Source organism: Rhopilema esculentum, chromosome 20 (assembly GCF_057945365.1).
Source record: "Rhopilema esculentum isolate cy_ngs chromosome 20, ASM5794536v1, whole genome shotgun sequence".
Classification (NCBI taxonomy): Eukaryota; Metazoa; Cnidaria; class Scyphozoa; order Rhizostomeae; family Rhizostomatidae; genus Rhopilema; species Rhopilema esculentum.
In genome coordinates, this window is record NC_142834.1 from 4,789,208 (window position 1) to 4,806,289 (window position 17,082).

The 17,082-nt window shown below is 29.9% G+C and overlaps 1 protein-coding gene across 5 annotated transcripts in view; it reads left to right on the top strand.

Moving 5' to 3' along the window:
- Nucleotides 1–17,082, top strand: part of LOC135687877 (uncharacterized) — a 131,074-nt gene that overhangs the window by 68,657 nt on the left and 45,335 nt on the right. The gene's annotated exons all lie outside the window — the stretch shown is intronic.

The following is a 17,082-nucleotide window of genomic DNA, read 5'->3' on the forward strand; positions in this document are numbered from 1 at the left end:
CATTATTTTTTGTTCTGCCCCCGTCCTCTTTTCGTTAAAATTAATCCTTGATTATCTTCTTTTGAACGTCCTTCTTTAAATCCATTAAATCTTTTTATTTTTCTTTTTTTCTCTTTAATACTTTAGAGCATTATTTGTTGTGCTGCCCCCGTCCTCTTTTCGCCAAATTAATCCTTGATAATCCTCACTTAAAACTCCTTCTTTCAATCCATTAAATCTTTTTATTTTTCTTTTTTTCTCTTTAATACTTTAGAGCATTATTTGTTGTGCTGCCCCGTCCTCTTTTCGCCAAATTAATCCTTCATACTCCTCACTTGAAACTCCTTCTTTCAATCCATTAAATCTTTTTATTTTTCTTTTTTTCTCTTTGATACTTTAGAGCATTATTTGTTGTGCTGCCCCCGTCCTCTTTTCGCCAAATTAATCCTTGATAATCCTCACTTAAAACTCCTTCTTTCAATCCATTAAATCTTTTTATTTTTCTTTTTTTCTCTTTGATACTTTAGAGCATTATTTGTTGTTCTTCCCCTGTCCTCTTTTCGTCAAATTAATCCTTGATAATCCTCACTTGAAACTCCTTCTTTCAATCCATTAAATCTTTTTATTTTTCTTTTTTTCTCTTTGATACTATAGAGCATTATTTGTTGTGCTGCCCCCGTCCTATTTTCGTCAAATTAATCCTTGATAATCCTCACTTAAAACTCCTTCTTTCAATCCATTAAATCTTTTTATTTTTCTTTTTTTCTCTTTAATACTTTAGAGCATTATTTATTTGTTCTGCCCCCGTCCTCTTTTCGTTAAATTAATCCTTTATAATCCTCACTTAAAACTCCTTCTTTAAATCCGTTAAATCTTTTTATTTTTCTTTTTTTCTCTTCAATACTTTAGAGCATTATTTGTTGTGCTGCCCCCGTCCTCTTTTCGTTAAATTAATCCTTGATAATCCTCACTTAAAACTCCTTCTTTCAATCCATTAAATCTTTTTATTTTTCTTTTTTTCTCTTTGATACTTTAGAGCATTATTTGTTGTGCTGCCCCCGTCCTCTTTTCGTTAAATTAATCCTTGATAATCCTCACTTAAAACTCCTTCTTTAAATCCATTAAATCTTTTTATTTTTCTTTTTTTCTCTTCAATACTTTAGAGCATTATTTGTTGTGCTGCCCCCGTCCTCTTTTCGTTAAATTAATCCTTGATAATCCTCACTTAAAACTCCTTCTTTCAATCCATTAAATCTTTTTTTTCTTTTTTTCTCTTTGATACTTTAGAGCATTATTTGTTGTTCTGCCCCCGTCCTCTTTTCGTTAAATTAATCCTTGATAATCCTCACTTAAAACTCCTTCTTTAAATCCATTAAATCTTTTTATTTTTCTTTTTTTCTCTTCAATACTTTAGAGCATTATTTGTTGTGCTGCCCCCGTCCTCTTTTCGTTAAATTAATCCTTAATAATCCTCACTTAAAACTCCTTCTTTCAATCCATTAAATCTTTTTTTTCTTTTTTTCTCTTTGATACTTTAGAGCATTATTTGTTGTTCTGCCCCCGTCCTCTTTTCGTTAAATAAATCCTTGATAATCCCCACTTGAAACTCCTTCTTCAAATCCATTAAATCTTTTTATTTTTCTTTTTTTCTCTTTGATACTTTAGAGCATTATTTGTTGTTCTGCCCCGTCCTCTTTTCGTTAAATTAATCCTTGATAATCCTCACTTAAAACTCCTTCTTTCAAGCCATTAAATCTTTTTATTTTTCTTTTTTTCTCTTTGATACTTTAGAGCATTATTTGTTGTGCTGCCCCCGTCCTCTTTTCGTTAAATTAATCCTTGATAATCCTCACTTAAAACTCCTTCTTTCAATCCATTAAATCTTTTTATTTTTCTTTTTTTCTCTTTAATACTTTAGAGCATTATTTGTTGTGCTGCCCCGTCCTCTTTTCGCCAAATTAATCCTTCATACTCCTCACTTGAAACTCCTTCTTTCAATCCATTAAATCTTTTTATTTTTCTATTTTTCTCTTTGATACTTTAGCGCATTATTTGTTGTTCTGCCCCTGTCCTCTTTTCGTTAAATTAATCCTTGATAATCCTCACTTAAAACTCCTTCTTTCAATCCATTAAATCTTTTTATTTTTCTTTTTTTCTCTTTGATACTTTAGAGCATTATTTGTTGTTCTTCCCCTGTCATCTTTTCGTCAAATTAATCCTTGATAATCCTCACTTGAAACTCCTTCTTTCAATCCATTAAATCTTTTTATTTTTCTTTTTTTCTCTTTGATACTATAGAGCATTATTTGTTGTGCTGCCCCCGTCCTCTTTTCGTCAAATTAATCCTTGATAATCCTCACTTAAAACTCCTTCTTTCAATCCATTAAATCTTTTTATTTTTCTTTTTTTCTCTTTAATACTTTAGAGCATTATTTATTTGTTCTGCCCCGGTCCTCTTTTCGTTAAATTAATCCTTTATAATCCTCACTTAAAACTCCTTCTTTAAATCCGTTAAATCTTTTTATTTTTCTTTTTTTCTCTTCAATACTTTAGAGCATTATTTGTTGTGCTGCCCCCGTCCTCTTTTCGTTAAATTAATCCTTGATAATCCTCACTTAAAACTCCTTCTTTCAATCCATTAAATCTTTTTATTTTTCTTTTTTTCTCTTTAATACTTTAGAGCATTATTTATTTGTTCTGCCCCCGTCCTCTTTTCGTTAAATTAATCCTTGATAATCCTCACTTAAAACTCCTTCTTTCAATCCATTAAATCTTTTTATTTTTCTTTTTTTCTCTTTGATACTTTAGAGCATTATTTGTTGTTCTGCCCCTGTACTCTTTTCGTTAAATTAATCCTTGATAATCCTCACTTGAAACTCCTTCTTTAAATCCATTAAATCTTTTTATTTTTCTTTTTTTCTCTTTGATACTTTAGAGCATTATTTGTTGTTCTGCCCCTGTCCTCTTTTCGTTAAATTAATCCTTGATAATCCTCACTTGAAACTCCTTCTTTTAATCCATTAAATCTTTTTATTTTTCTTTTTTTCTCTTTAATACTTTAGAGCATTATTTGTTGTGCTGCCCCCGTCCTCTTTTCGTTAAATTAATCCTTGATAATCCTCACTTAAAACTCCTTCTTTCAATCCATTAAATCTTTTTATTTTTTTTTTTTCTCTTTGATACTTTAGAGCATTATTTGTTGTGCTGCCCCCGTCCTCTTTTCGTTAAATTAATCCTTTATAATCCTCACTTAAAACTCCTTCTTTAAATCCATTCAATCTTTTTATTTTTCTTTTTTTCTCTTCAATACTTTAGAGCATTATTTGTTGTTCTGCCCCTGTCTTCTTTTCGTTAAATTAATCCTTGATAATCCTCACTTGAAACTCCTTCTTTAAATCCATTAAATCTTTTTATTTTTCTTTTTTTCTCTTTAATACTTTAGAGCATTATTTGTTGTTCTGCCCCTGTCCTCTTTTCGTTAAATCAATCCTTGATTTTCTTGTTTTGAAAGTCCTTCTTTAAATCCATTAAATCTTTTTATTTTTCTTTTTTTCTCCTTAATACTTTAGAGCATTATTTGTTGTGCTGCCCCTGTCCTCTTTTCGTCAAATTAATCCTTGATTATCTTCTTTTGAAACTCCTTCTTTCAATCCATTAAATCTTTTTATTTTTCTTTTTTTCTCTTTAATACTTTAGAGCATTATTTGTTGTGCTGCCCCCGTCCTCTTTTCGCCAAATTAATCCTTCATACTCCTCACTTGAAACTACTTCTTTCAATCCATTAAATCTTTTTATTTTTCTATTTTTCTCTTTGATACTTTAGCGCATTATTTGTTGTGCTGCCCCCGTCCTCTTTTCGTTAAATTAATCCTTGATAATCCTCACTTGAAACTCCTTCTTTAAATCCATTAAATCTTTTTATTTTTCTTTTTTTCTCTTTAATACTTTAGAGCATTATTTGTTGTGCTGCCCCCGTCCTCTTTTTGCCAAATTAATCCTTGATAATCCTCACTTAAAACTCCTTCTTTCAATCCATTAAATCTTTTTATTTTTCTTTTTTTCTCTTTAATACTTTAGAGCATTATTTGTTGTGCTGCCCCCGTCCTCTTTTCGCCAAATTAATCCTTCATACTCCTCACTTGAAACTCCTTCTTTCAATCCATTAAATCTTTTTATTTTTCTATTTTTCTCTTTGATACTTTAGCGCATTATTTGTTGTTCTGCCCCCGTCCTCTTTTCGTTGAATTAATCCTTCATACTCCTCACTTGAAACTCCTTCTTTCAATCCTTTAAATCTTTCTATTTTTCTTTTTTTCTCTTTGATACTTTAGAGCATTATTTGTTGTTCTGCCCCTGTCCTCCTTTCGCTAAATTAATCCTTGATAATCCTCACTTGAAACTACTTCTTTAAATCCATTCAATCTTTTTATTTTTCTTTTTTTCTCTTTAATACTTTAGAGCATTATTTGTTGTGCTGCCCTCGTCCTCTTTTCGTTAAATTAATCCTTGATAATCCTCACTTGAAACTACTTCTTTAAATCCATTCAATCTTTTTATTTTTCTTTTTTTCTCTTTAATACTTTAGAGCATTATTTGTTGTGCTGCCCTCGTCCTCTTTTCGTTAAATTAATCCTTGATAATCCTCACTTGAAACTACTTCTTTAAATCCATTCAATCTTTTTATTTTTCCTTTTTTTCTCTTTAATACTTTAGAGCATTATTTGTTGTGCTGCCCTCGTCCTCTTTTCGTTAAATTAATCCTTGATAATCCTCACTTGAAACTCCTTCTATCAATCCATTAAATCTTTTTATTTTTCTTTTTTTCTCTTTAATAATTTAGAGCATTATTTGTTGTGCTGCCCCCGTCCTCTTTTCGTCAAATTAATCCTTGATAATCCTCACTTAAAATTCCTTCTTTCAATCCATTAAATCTTTTTATTTTCCTTTTTTTCTCTTCAATACTTTAGAGCATTATTTATTTGTTCTGCCCCCGTCCTCTTTTCGTTAAATTAATCCTTGATAATCCTCACTTGAAACTCCTTCTTACACTTGAAAATCTATTCAATCTTTTTATTTTTCTTTTTTTCTCTTCAATACTTTAGAGCATTATTTGTTGTGCTGCCCCCGTCCTCTTTTCGTTAAATTAATCCTTTATAATCCTCACTTAAAACTCCTTCTTTAAATCCATTTAATCTTTTTATTTTTCTTTTTTTCTCTTCAATACTTTAGAGCATTATTTGTTGTGCTGCCCCCGTCCTCTTTTCGTTAAATTAATCCTTGATAATCCTCACTTGAAACTACTTCTTTAAATCCATTCAATCTTTTTATTTTTCTTTTTTTCTCTTTAATACTTTAGAGCATTATTTGTTGTGCTGCCCCCGTCCTCTTTTCGTTAAATTAATCCTTGATAATCCTCACTTGAAACTCCTTCTATCAATCCATTAAATCTTTTTATTTTTCTTTTTTTCTCTTTAATAATTTAGAGCATTATTTGTTGTGCTGCCCCCGTCCTCTTTTCGTCAAATTAATCCTTGATAATCCTCACTTAAAATTCCTTCTTTCAATCCATTAAATCTTTTTATTTTCCTTTTTTTCTCTTTAATACTTTAGAGCATTATTTGTTGTGCTGCCCCCGTCCTCTTTTCGTTAAATTAATCCTTGATAATCCTCACTCGAAACTCCTTCTTTAAATCCATTAAATCTTTTTATTTTTCTTTTTTTCTCTTTAATACTTTAGAGCATTATTTGTTGTGCTGTCTTCGTCCTCTTTTTGTTAAATTAATCCTTGATAATCCTCACTTAAAACTCCTTCTTTCAATCCATTAAATCTTTTTATTTTTCTTTTTTTCTCTTTAATACATTAGAGCATTATTTGTTGTGCTCCCCCGTCCTCTTTTCTTTAAATTAATCCTTGATAATCCTCACTTGAAACTCCTTCTTTCAATCCTTTAAATCTTTTTATTTTTCTATTTTTCTCTTTGATACTTTAGAACATTATTTGTTGCTCTTCCCCTGTCCTCTTTTCGTTAAATTAATCCTTGATAATCCTCACTTGAAACTCCTTCTTACACTTGAAAATCCATTAAATCTTTTTATTTTTCTTTTTTTCTCTTTAATACTTTAGAGCATTATTTGTTGTTCTGCCCCTGTCCTCTTTTCGTTAAATTAATCCTTGATAATCCTCACTTGAAACTCCTTCTTTCAATCCATTAAATCTTTTTATTTTTCTTTTTTTCTCTTTAATACTTTAGAGCATTATTTGTTGCTCTGCCCCTGTCCTCTTTTCGTTAAATTAATCCTTGATAATCCTCACTTGAAACTCCTTCTTTAAATCCATTCAATCTTTTTATTTTTCTTTTTTTCTCTTTAATACTTTAGAGCATTATTTATTTGTTCTGCCCCCGTCCTCTTTTCGTTAAATTAATCCTTGATAATCCTCACTTAAAACTCCTTCTTTCAATCCATTAAATCTTTTTATTTTCCTTTTTTTCTCTTTAATACTTTAGAGCATTATTTATTTGTTCTGCCCCCGTCCTCTTTTCGTTAAATTAATCCTTGATAATCCTCACTTGAAACTCCTTCTTACACTTGAAAATCTATTCAATCTTTTTATTTTTCTTTTTTTCTCTTCAATACTTTAGAGCATTATTTGTTGTGCTGCCCCCGTCCTCTTTTCGTTAAATTAATCCTTGATAATCCTCACTTGAAACTACTTCTTTAAATCCATTCAATCTTTTTATTTTTCTTTTTTTCTCTTTAATACTTTAGAGCATTATATGTTGTGCTGCCCCCGTCCTCTTTTCGTTAAATTAATCCTTGATAATCCTCACTTGAAACTCCTTCTTTCAATCCATTAAATCTTTTTATTTTTCTTTTTTTCTCTTTAATACTTTAGAGCATTATTTATTTGTTCTGCCCCCGTCCTCTTTTCGTTAAATTAATCCTTGATAATCCTCACTTGAAACTCCTTCTTTCAATCCATTAAATCTTTTTATTTTTCTTTTTTTCTTTTTAATACTTTAGAGCATTATTTATTTGTTGTGCCCCCGTCCTCTTTTCGTTAAATTAATCCTTGATAATCCTCACTTGAAACTCCTTCTTTAAATCCATTCAATCTTTTTATTTTTCTTTTTCTCTCTTTAATACTTTAGAGCATTATTTGTTGTGCTGCCCCCGTCCTCTTTTCGTTAAATTAATCCTTGATAATCCTCACTTGAAACTCCTTCTTACACTTGAAAATCCATTCAATCTTTTTATTTTTCTTTTTTTCTCTTCAATACTTTAGAGCATTATTTGTTGTGCTGCCCCCGTCCTCTTTTCGTTAAATTAATCCTTGATAATCCTCACTTGAAACTACTTCTTTAAATCCATTCAATCTTTTTATTTTTCTTTTTTTCTCTTTAATACTTTAGAGCATTATTTGTTGTGCTGCCCCCGTCCTCTTTTCGTTAAATTAATCCTTGATAATCCTCACTTGAAACTCCTTCTTTCAATTCATTAAATCTTTTTATTTTTCTTTTTTTCTCTTTGATACTTTAGAGCATTATTTGTTGTGCTGCCCCCGTCCTCTTTTCGTTAAATTAATCCTTGATAATCCTCACTTGAAACTCCTTCTTTCAATCCATTAAATCTTTTTATTTTTCTTTTTTTCTCTTTAATAATTTAGAGCATTATTTGTTGTGCTGCCCCCGTCCTCTTTTCGTTAAATTAATCCTTGATAATCCTCACTTGAAACTCCTTCTTACACTTGAAAATCCATTCAATCTTTTTATTTTTCTTTTTTTCTCTTCAATACTTTAGAGCATTATTTATTTGTTCTGCCCCCGTCCTCTTTTCGTTAAATTAATCCTTTATAATCCTCACTTGAAACTCCTTTTTTCAATCCATTAAATCTTTTTATTTTTCTTTTTTTCTCTTAAATACTTTAGAGCATTATTTATTTGTTCTGCCCCCGTCCTCTTTTCGTTAAATTAATCCTTGATAATCCTCACTTGAAACTCCTTTTTTCAATCCATTAAATCTTTTTATTTTTCTTTTTTTCTCTTTAATACTTTAGAGCATTATTTATTTGTTCTGCCCCCGTCCTCTTTTCGTTAAATTAATCCTTGATAATCCTCACTTGAAACTCCTTTTTTCAATCCATTAAATCTTTTTATTTTTCTTTTTTTCTCTTTAATACTTTAGAGCATTATTTATTTGTTCTGCCCCCGTCCTCTTTTCGTTAAATTAATCCTTGATAATCCTCACTTGAAACTCCTTCTTTCAATCCATTAAATCTTTTTATTTTTCTTTTTTTCTCTTTAATACTTTAGAGCAATATTTGTTGTGCTGCCCCCGTCCTCTTTTCGTCAAATTAATCCTTGATAATCCTCACTTAAAACTCCTTCTTTCAATCCATTAAATCTTTTTATTTTTTTTTTCTCTTTAATACTTTAGAGCATTATTTATTTGTTCTGCCCCCGTCCTCTTTTCGTTAAATTAATCCTTGATAATCCTCACTTGAAACTCCTTCTTTAAATCCATTAAATCTTTTTATTTTTCTTTTTTTCTCTTTAATACTTTAGAGCATTATTTGTTGTTCTGCCCCCGTCCTCTTTTCGTTAAATTAATCCTTGATAATCCTCACTTAAAACTCCCTTTTTTCAATCCATTAAATCTTTTTTTTATTTTTTTCTCTTTGATACTTTAGAGCATTATTTGTTGTTCTGCCCCTGTCCTCTTTTCGTTAAATTAATCCTTGATACTCCTCACTTAAAACTCCCTTCTTTCAATCCATTAAATCTTTTTATTTTTCTTTTTTTCTCTTTAATACTTTAGAGCATTATTTGTTGTGCTGCCCCCGTCCTCTTTTCTTTAAATTAATCCTTGATAATCCTCACTTGAAACTCCTTCTTTCAATCCTTTAAATCCTTTTATTTTTCTATTTTTCTCTTTGATACTTTAGCGCATTATTTCTTGTTCTGCCCCCGTCCTCTTTTCGTTAAATTAATCCTTAATAATCCTCACTTAAAACTACTTCTTTAAATCCATTAAATCTTTTTATTTTTCTTTTTTTCTCTTTAATACTTTAGAGCATTATTTGTTGTGCTGCCCCCGTCCTCTTTTCGTTATATTAATCCTTAATAATCCTCACTTGAAACTCCTTCTTTCAATCCATTAAATCTTTTTTTTCTTTTTTTCTCTTTGATACTTTCGAGCATTATTTGTTGTTCTGCCCCCGTCCTCTTTTTGTTAAATTAATCCTTGATAATCCTCACTTAAAACTCCTTCTTTAAATCCATTAAATCTTTATTTTTCTTTTTTTCTCTTTGATACTTTAGAGCATTATTTGTTGTTCTGCCCCCGTCCTCTTTTCGTTAAATTAATCCTTGATTATCTTCTTTTGAAAGTCCTTCTTTAAATCCATTAAATCTTTTTTTTCTTTTTTTCTCTTTGATACTTTAGAGCATTATTTGTTGTTCTGCCCCTGTCCTCTTTTCGTTAAATTAATCCTTGATAATCCTCACTTAAAACTCCTTCTTTCAATCCATTAAATCTTTTTTTTCTTTTTTTCTCTTTGATACTTTAGAGCATTATTTGTTGTGCTGCCCCCGTCCTCTTTTCGTTAAATTAATCCTTAATAATCCTCACTTAAAACTCCTTCTTTCAATCCATTAAATCTTTATTTTTCTTTTTTTCTCTTTGATACTTTAGAGCATTATTTGTTGTGCTGCCCCCGTCCTCTTTTCGTTAAATTAATCCTTAATAATCCTCACTTAAAACTCCTTCTTTCAATCCATTAAATCTTTATTTTTCTTTTTTTCTCTTTGATACTTTAGAGCATTATTTGTTGTGCTGCCCCGTCCTCTCTTCGTTAAGTTAATCCTTGATAATCCTCACTTGAAACTCCTTCTTTCAATCCATTAAATCTTTTTATTTTTCTATTTTTCTCTTTGATACTTTAGAGCATTATTTGTTGTTCTACCCCGTCCTCTTTTCGCCAAATTAATCCTTGATAATCCTCACTTAAAACTCCTTCTTTCAATCCATTAAATCTTTTTTTTCTTTTTTTCTCTTTGATACTTTAGAGCATTATTTGTTGTTCTGCCCCTGTCCTCTTTTCTTTTAATTAATCCTTGATAATCCTCACTTAAAACTCCTTCTTTCAATCCATTAAATCTTTTTTTTCTCTTTGATACTTTAGAGCATTATTTGTTGTTCTGCCCCCGTCCTTTTTTCGTTAAATTAATCCTTGATAATCCTCACTTGAAACTCCCTTTTTTCAATCCATTAAATCTTTTTTTTCTTTTTTTCTCTTTGATACTTTAGAGCATTATTTGTTGTGCTGCCCCTGTCCTCTTTTCGTTAAATTAGTCCTTGATAATCCTCACTTGAAACTCCTTCTTTAAATCCATTCAATCTTTTTATTTTTCTTTTTTTCTCTTTAATACTTTAGAGCATTATTTGTTGTTCTGCCCCGTCCTCTTTTCGTTAAATTAGTCCTTGATAATCCTCACTTAAAACTCCCTTTTTTCAATCCATTAAATCTTTTTTTCTTTTTTTCTCTTTGATACTTTAGAGCATTATTTGTTGTGCTGCCCCTGCCCTCTTTTCGTAACATTAATCCTTGATAATCCTCACTTGAAACTCCTTCTTTCAATCCATTAAATCTTTTTTTTCTTTTTTTCTCTTTGATACTTTAGAGCATTATTTGTTGTTCTGCCCCTGTCCTCTTTTCGTTAAATTAATCCTTGATAATCCTCACTCAAAACTCCCTTCTTTCAATCCATTAAATCTTTTTTTTTCTTTTTTTCTCTTTAATACTTTAGAGCATTATTTGTTGTTCTTCCCCTGTCCTCTTTTCGTTAAATTAATCCTTGATAATCCTCACTTAAAACTCCCTTCTTTCAATCCATTAAATCTTTTTTTTTTTCTTTTTTTCTCTTTAATACTTTAGAGCATTATTTGTTGTTCTTCCCCTGTCCTCTTTTCGTTAAATTAATCCTTGATAATCCTCACTTGAAACTCCTTCTTTAAATCCATTCAATCTTTTTATTTTTCTTTTTTTCTCTTTAATACTTTAGAGCATTATTTGTTGTTCTTCCCCTGTCCTCTTTTCGTTAAATTAATCCTTGATAATCCTCACTTGAAACTCCTTCTTTAAATCCATTCAATCTTTTTATTTTTCTTTTTTTCTCTTTAATACTTTAGAGCATTATTTGTTGTTCTGCCCCGTCCTCTTTTCGTTAAATTAGTCCTTGATTATCTTCTTTTGAAAGTCCTTCTTTAAATCCATTAAATCTATTTATTTTTCTTTTTTTCTCTTTGATACTTTAGAGCATTATTTGTTGTGCTGCCCCTGCCCTCTTTTCGTAACATTAATCCTTGATAATCCTCACTTAAAACTCCTTCTTTCAATCCATTAAATCTTTTTTTTCTTTTTTTCTCTTTGATACTTTAGAGCATTATTTGTTGTGCTGCCCCCGTCCTCTTTTCGTCAAATTAATCCTTGATAATCCTCACTTAAAACTCCTTCTTTCAATCCATTAAATCTTTTTATTTTTTTTTTCTCTTTAATACTTTAGAGCATTATTTATTTGTTCTGCCCCCGTCCTCTTTTTGTTAAATTAATCCTTGATAATCCTCACTTAAAACTCCTTCTTTCAATCCATTAAATCTTTATTTTTCTTTTTTTCTCTTTGATACTTTAGAGCATTATTTGTTGTTCTGCCCCTGTCCTCTTTTCGTTAAATTAATCCTTGATAATCCTCACTTAAAACTCCCTTCTTTCAATCCATTAAATCTTTTTTTTTTTCTTTTTTTCTCTTTAATACTTTAGAGCATTATTTGTTGTTCTTCCCCTGTCCTCTTTTCGTTAAATTAATCCTTGATAATCCTCACTTGAAACTCCTTCTTTAAATCCATTCAATCTTTTTATTTTTCTTTTTTTCTCTTTAATACTTTAGAGCATTATTTGTTGTTCTTCCCCTGTCCTCTTTTCGTTAAATTAATCCTTGATAATCCTCACTTGAAACTCCTTCTTTAAATCCATTCAATCTTTTTATTTTTCTTTTTTTCTCTTTAATACTTTAGAGCATTATTTGTTGTTCTGCCCCGTCCTCTTTTCGTTAAATTAGTCCTTGATTATCTTCTTTTGAAAGTCCTTCTTTAAATCCATTAAATCTATTTATTTTTCTTTTTTTCTCTTTGATACTTTAGAGCATTATTTGTTGTGCTGCCCCTGCCCTCTTTTCGTAACATTAATCCTTGATAATCCTCACTTAAAACTCCTTCTTTCAATCCATTAAATCTTTTTTTTCTTTTTTTCTCTTTGATACTTTAGAGCATTATTTGTTGTGCTGCCCCCGTCCTCTTTTCGTCAAATTAATCCTTGATAATCCTCACTTAAAACTCCTTCTTTCAATCCATTAAATCTTTTTATTTTTTTTTTCTCTTTAATACTTTAGAGCATTATTTATTTGTTCTGCCCCCGTCCTCTTTTTGTTAAATTAATCCTTGATAATCCTCACTTAAAACTCCTTCTTTCAATCCATTAAATCTTTATTTTTCTTTTTTTCTCTTTGATACTTTAGAGCATTATTTGTTGTTCTGCCCCTGTCCTCTTTTCGTTAAATTAATCCTTAATAATCCTCACTTAAAACTCCTTCTTTCAATCCATTAAATCTTTTTTTTCTTTTTTTCTCTTTGATACTTTAGAGCATTATTTGTTGTTCTGCCCCCGTCCTCTTTTCGTTAAATTAATCCTTGATAATCCTCACTTAAAACTCCTTCTTTCAATCCATTAAATCTTTTTTTTCTTTTTTTCTCTTTGATACTTTAGAGCATTATTTGTTGTGCTGCCCCTGTCCTCTTTTCGTTAAATTAATCCTTGATAATCCTCACTTAAAACTCTATCTTTCAATCCATTAAATCTTTTTTTTTTTCTTTTTTTCTCTTTGATACTTTAGAGCATTATTTGTTGTTCTGCCCCTGTCCTCTTTTCGTTAAATTAATCCTTAATAATCCTCACTTAAAACTCCTTCTTTCAATCCATTAAATCTTTTTTTTCTTTTTTTCTCTTTGATACTTTAGAGCATTATTTGTTGTTCTGCCCCCGTCCTCTTTTCGTTAAATTAATCCTTGATAATCCTCACTTAAAACTCCTTCTTTCAATCCATTAAATCTTTTTTTTCTTTTTTTCTCTTTCATACTTTAGATCATTATTTGTTGTGCTGCCCCTGTCCTCTTTTCGTTAAATTAATCCTTGATAATCCTCACTTAAAACTCTATCTTTCAATCCATTAAATCTTTTTATTTTTCTTTTTTTCTCTTTGATACTTTAGAGCATTATTTGTTGTTCTGCCTCTGTCATCTTTTCGTTAAATTAATCCTTGATAATCCTCACTTGAAACTCCTTCTTTAAATCCATTAAACCTTTTTTTTTCTTTTTTTCTCTTTGATACTTTAGAGCATTGTTTGTTGTGCTGCCCCTGTCCTCTTTTCGTTAAATTAATCCTTGATAATCCTCACTTAAAACTCCTTCTTTCAATCCATTAAATCTTTTTTTTCTTTTTTTCTCTTTTATACTTTAGAGCATTATTTGTTGTTCTGCCCCGTCCTCTTTTCGTTAAATTAATCCTTGATAATCCTCACTTAAAACTCCTTGTTTCAATCCATTAAATCTTTTTTTTCTTTTTTTCTCTTTGATACTTTAGAGCATTATTTGTTGTTCTGCCCCGTCCTCTTTTCGTTAAATTAATCCTTGATAATCCTCACTTAAAACTCCTTCTTTCAATCCATTAAATCTTTTTATTTTTCTTTTTTTCTCTTTAATACTTTAGAGCATTATTTGTTGTTCTGCCCCCGTCCTCTTTTCGTTAAATTAATCCTTGATAATCCTCACTTAAAACTCCTTCTTTCAATCCATTAAATCTTTTTTTTCTTTTTTTCTCTTTGATACTTTAGAGCATTATTTGTTGTTCTGCCCCGTCCTCTTTTCGTTAAATTAATCCTTGATAATCCTCACTTAAAACTCCTTCTTTCAATCCATTAAATCTTTTTATTTTTCTTTTTTTCTCTTTGATACTTTAGAGCATTATTTGTTGTGCTGCCCCTGTCCTCTTTTCGTTAAATTAATCCTTGATAATCCTCACTTGAAACTCCTTCTTTCAATCCATTAAATCTTTTTATTTTTCTTTTTTTCTCTTTGATACTTTAGAGCATTATTTGTTGTGCTGCCCCTGTCCTCTTTTCGTTAAATTAATCCTTGATAATCCTCACTTGAAACTCCCTTTTTTCAATCCATTAAATCTTTTTTTTCTTTTTTTCTCTTTGATACTTTAGAGCATTATTTGTTGTTCTGCCCCCGTCCTCTTTTCGTTAAATTAATCCTTGATAATCCTCACTTGAAACTCCCTTTTTTCAATCCATTAAATCTTTTTTTTCTTTTTTTCTCTTTGATACTTTAGAGCATTATTTGTTGTGCTGCCCCTGTCCTCTTTTCGTTAAATTAATCCTTGATAATCCTCACTTGAAACTCCCTTTTTTCAATCCATTAAATCTTTTTTTCTTTTTTTCTCTTTGATACTTTAGAGCATTATTTGTTGTGCTGCCCCCGTCCTCTTTTCGTTAAATTAATCCTTGATAATCCTCACTTGAAACTCCTTCTTTCAATCCATTAAATCTTTTTATTTTTCTTTTTTTCTCTTTGATACTTTAGAGCATTATTTGTTGTGCTGCCCCTGTCCTCTTTTCGTTAAATTAATCCTTGATAATCCTCACTTGAAACTCCCTTTTTTCAATCCATTAAATCTTTTTTTTCTTTTTTTCTCTTTGATACTTTAGAGCATTATTTGTTGTTCTGCCCCGTCCTCTTTTCGTTAAATTAATCCTTGATAATCCTCACTTAAAACTCCTTCTTTCAATCCATTAAATCTTTATTTTTCTTTTTTTCTCTTTGATACTTTAGAGCATTATTTGTTGTTCTGCCCCTGTCCTCTTTTCGTTAAATTAATCCTTAATAATCCTCACTTAAAACTCCTTCTTTCAATCCATTAAATCTTTTTTTTCTTTTTTTCTCTTTGATACTTTAGAGCATTATTTGTTGTTCTGCCCCCGTCCTCTTTTCGTTAAATTAATCCTTGATAATCCTCACTTAAAACTCCTTCTTTCAATCCATTAAATCTTTTTTTTCTTTTTTTCTCTTTGATACTTTAGAGCATTATTTGTTGTGCTGCCCCTGTCCTCTTTTCGTTAAATTAATCCTTGATAATCCTCACTTAAAACTCTATCTTTCAATCCATTAAATCTTTTTTTTTTTCTTTTTTTCTCTTTGATACTTTAGAGCATTATTTGTTGTTCTGCCCCTGTCCTCTTTTCGTTAAATTAATCCTTAATAATCCTCACTTAAAACTCCTTCTTTCAATCCATTAAATCTTTTTTTTCTTTTTTTCTCTTTGATACTTTAGAGCATTATTTGTTGTTCTGCCCCCGTCCTCTTTTCGTTAAATTAATCCTTGATAATCCTCACTTAAAACTCCTTCTTTCAATCCATTAAATCTTTTTTTTCTTTTTTTCTCTTTCATACTTTAGATCATTATTTGTTGTGCTGCCCCTGTCCTCTTTTCGTTAAATTAATCCTTGATAATCCTCACTTAAAACTCTATCTTTCAATCCATTAAATCTTTTTATTTTTCTTTTTTTCTCTTTGATACTTTAGAGCATTATTTGTTGTTCTGCCTCTGTCATCTTTTCGTTAAATTAATCCTTGATAATCCTCACTTGAAACTCCTTCTTTAAATCCATTAAACCTTTTTTTTTCTTTTTTTCTCTTTGATACTTTAGAGCATTGTTTGTTGTGCTGCCCCTGTCCTCTTTTCGTTAAATTAATCCTTGATAATCCTCACTTAAAACTCCTTCTTTCAATCCATTAAATCTTTTTTTTCTTTTTTTCTCTTTTATACTTTAGAGCATTATTTGTTGTTCTGCCCCGTCCTCTTTTCGTTAAATTAATCCTTGATAATCCTCACTTAAAACTCCTTGTTTCAATCCATTAAATCTTTTTTTTCTTTTTTTCTCTTTGATACTTTAGAGCATTATTTGTTGTTCTGCCCCGTCCTCTTTTCGTTAAATTAATCCTTGATAATCCTCACTTAAAACTCCTTCTTTCAATCCATTAAATCTTTTTTTTCTTTTTTTCTCTTTTATACTTTAGAGCATTATTTGTTGTTCTGCCCCGTCCTCTTTTCGTTAAATTAATCCTTGATAATCCTCACTTAAAACTCCTTGTTTCAATCCATTAAATCTTTTTTTTCTTTTTTTCTCTTTGATACTTTAGAGCATTATTTGTTGTTCTGCCCCGTCCTCTTTTCGTTAAATTAATCCTTGATAATCCTCACTTAAAACTCCTTCTTTCAATCCATTAAATCTTTTTTTTCTTTTTTTCTCTTTTATACTTTAGAGCATTATTTGTTGTTCTGCCCCGTCCTCTTTTCGTTAAATTAATCCTTGATAATCCTCACTTAAAACTCCTTGTTTCAATCCATTAAATCTTTTTTTTCTTTTTTTCTCTTTGATACTTTAGAGCATTGTTTGTTGTGCTGCCCCTGTCCTCTTTTCGTTAAATTAATCCTTGATAATCCTCACTTAAAACTCCTTGTTTCAATCCATTAAATCTTTTTTTTCTTTTTTTCTCTTTTATACTTTAGAGCATTATTTGTTGTTCTGCCCCGTCCTCTTTTCGTTAAATTAATCCTTGATAATCCTCACTTAAAACTCCTTGTTTCAATCCATTAAATCTTTTTTTTCTTTTTTTCTCTTTTATACTTTAGAGCATTATTTGTTGTTCTGCCCCGTCCTCTTTTCGTTAAATTAATCCTTGATAATCCTCACTTAAAACTCCTTCTTTCAATCCATTAAATCTTTTTATTTTTCTTTTTTTCTCTTTAATACTTTAGAGCATTATTTGTTGTTCTGCCCCCGTCCTCTTTTCGTTAAATTAATCCTTGATAATCCTCACTTAAAACTCCTTCTTTCAATCCATTAAATCTTTTTTTTCTTTTTTTCTCTTTGATACTTTAGAGCATTATTTGTTGTTCTGCCCCGTCCTCTTTTCGTTAAATTAAT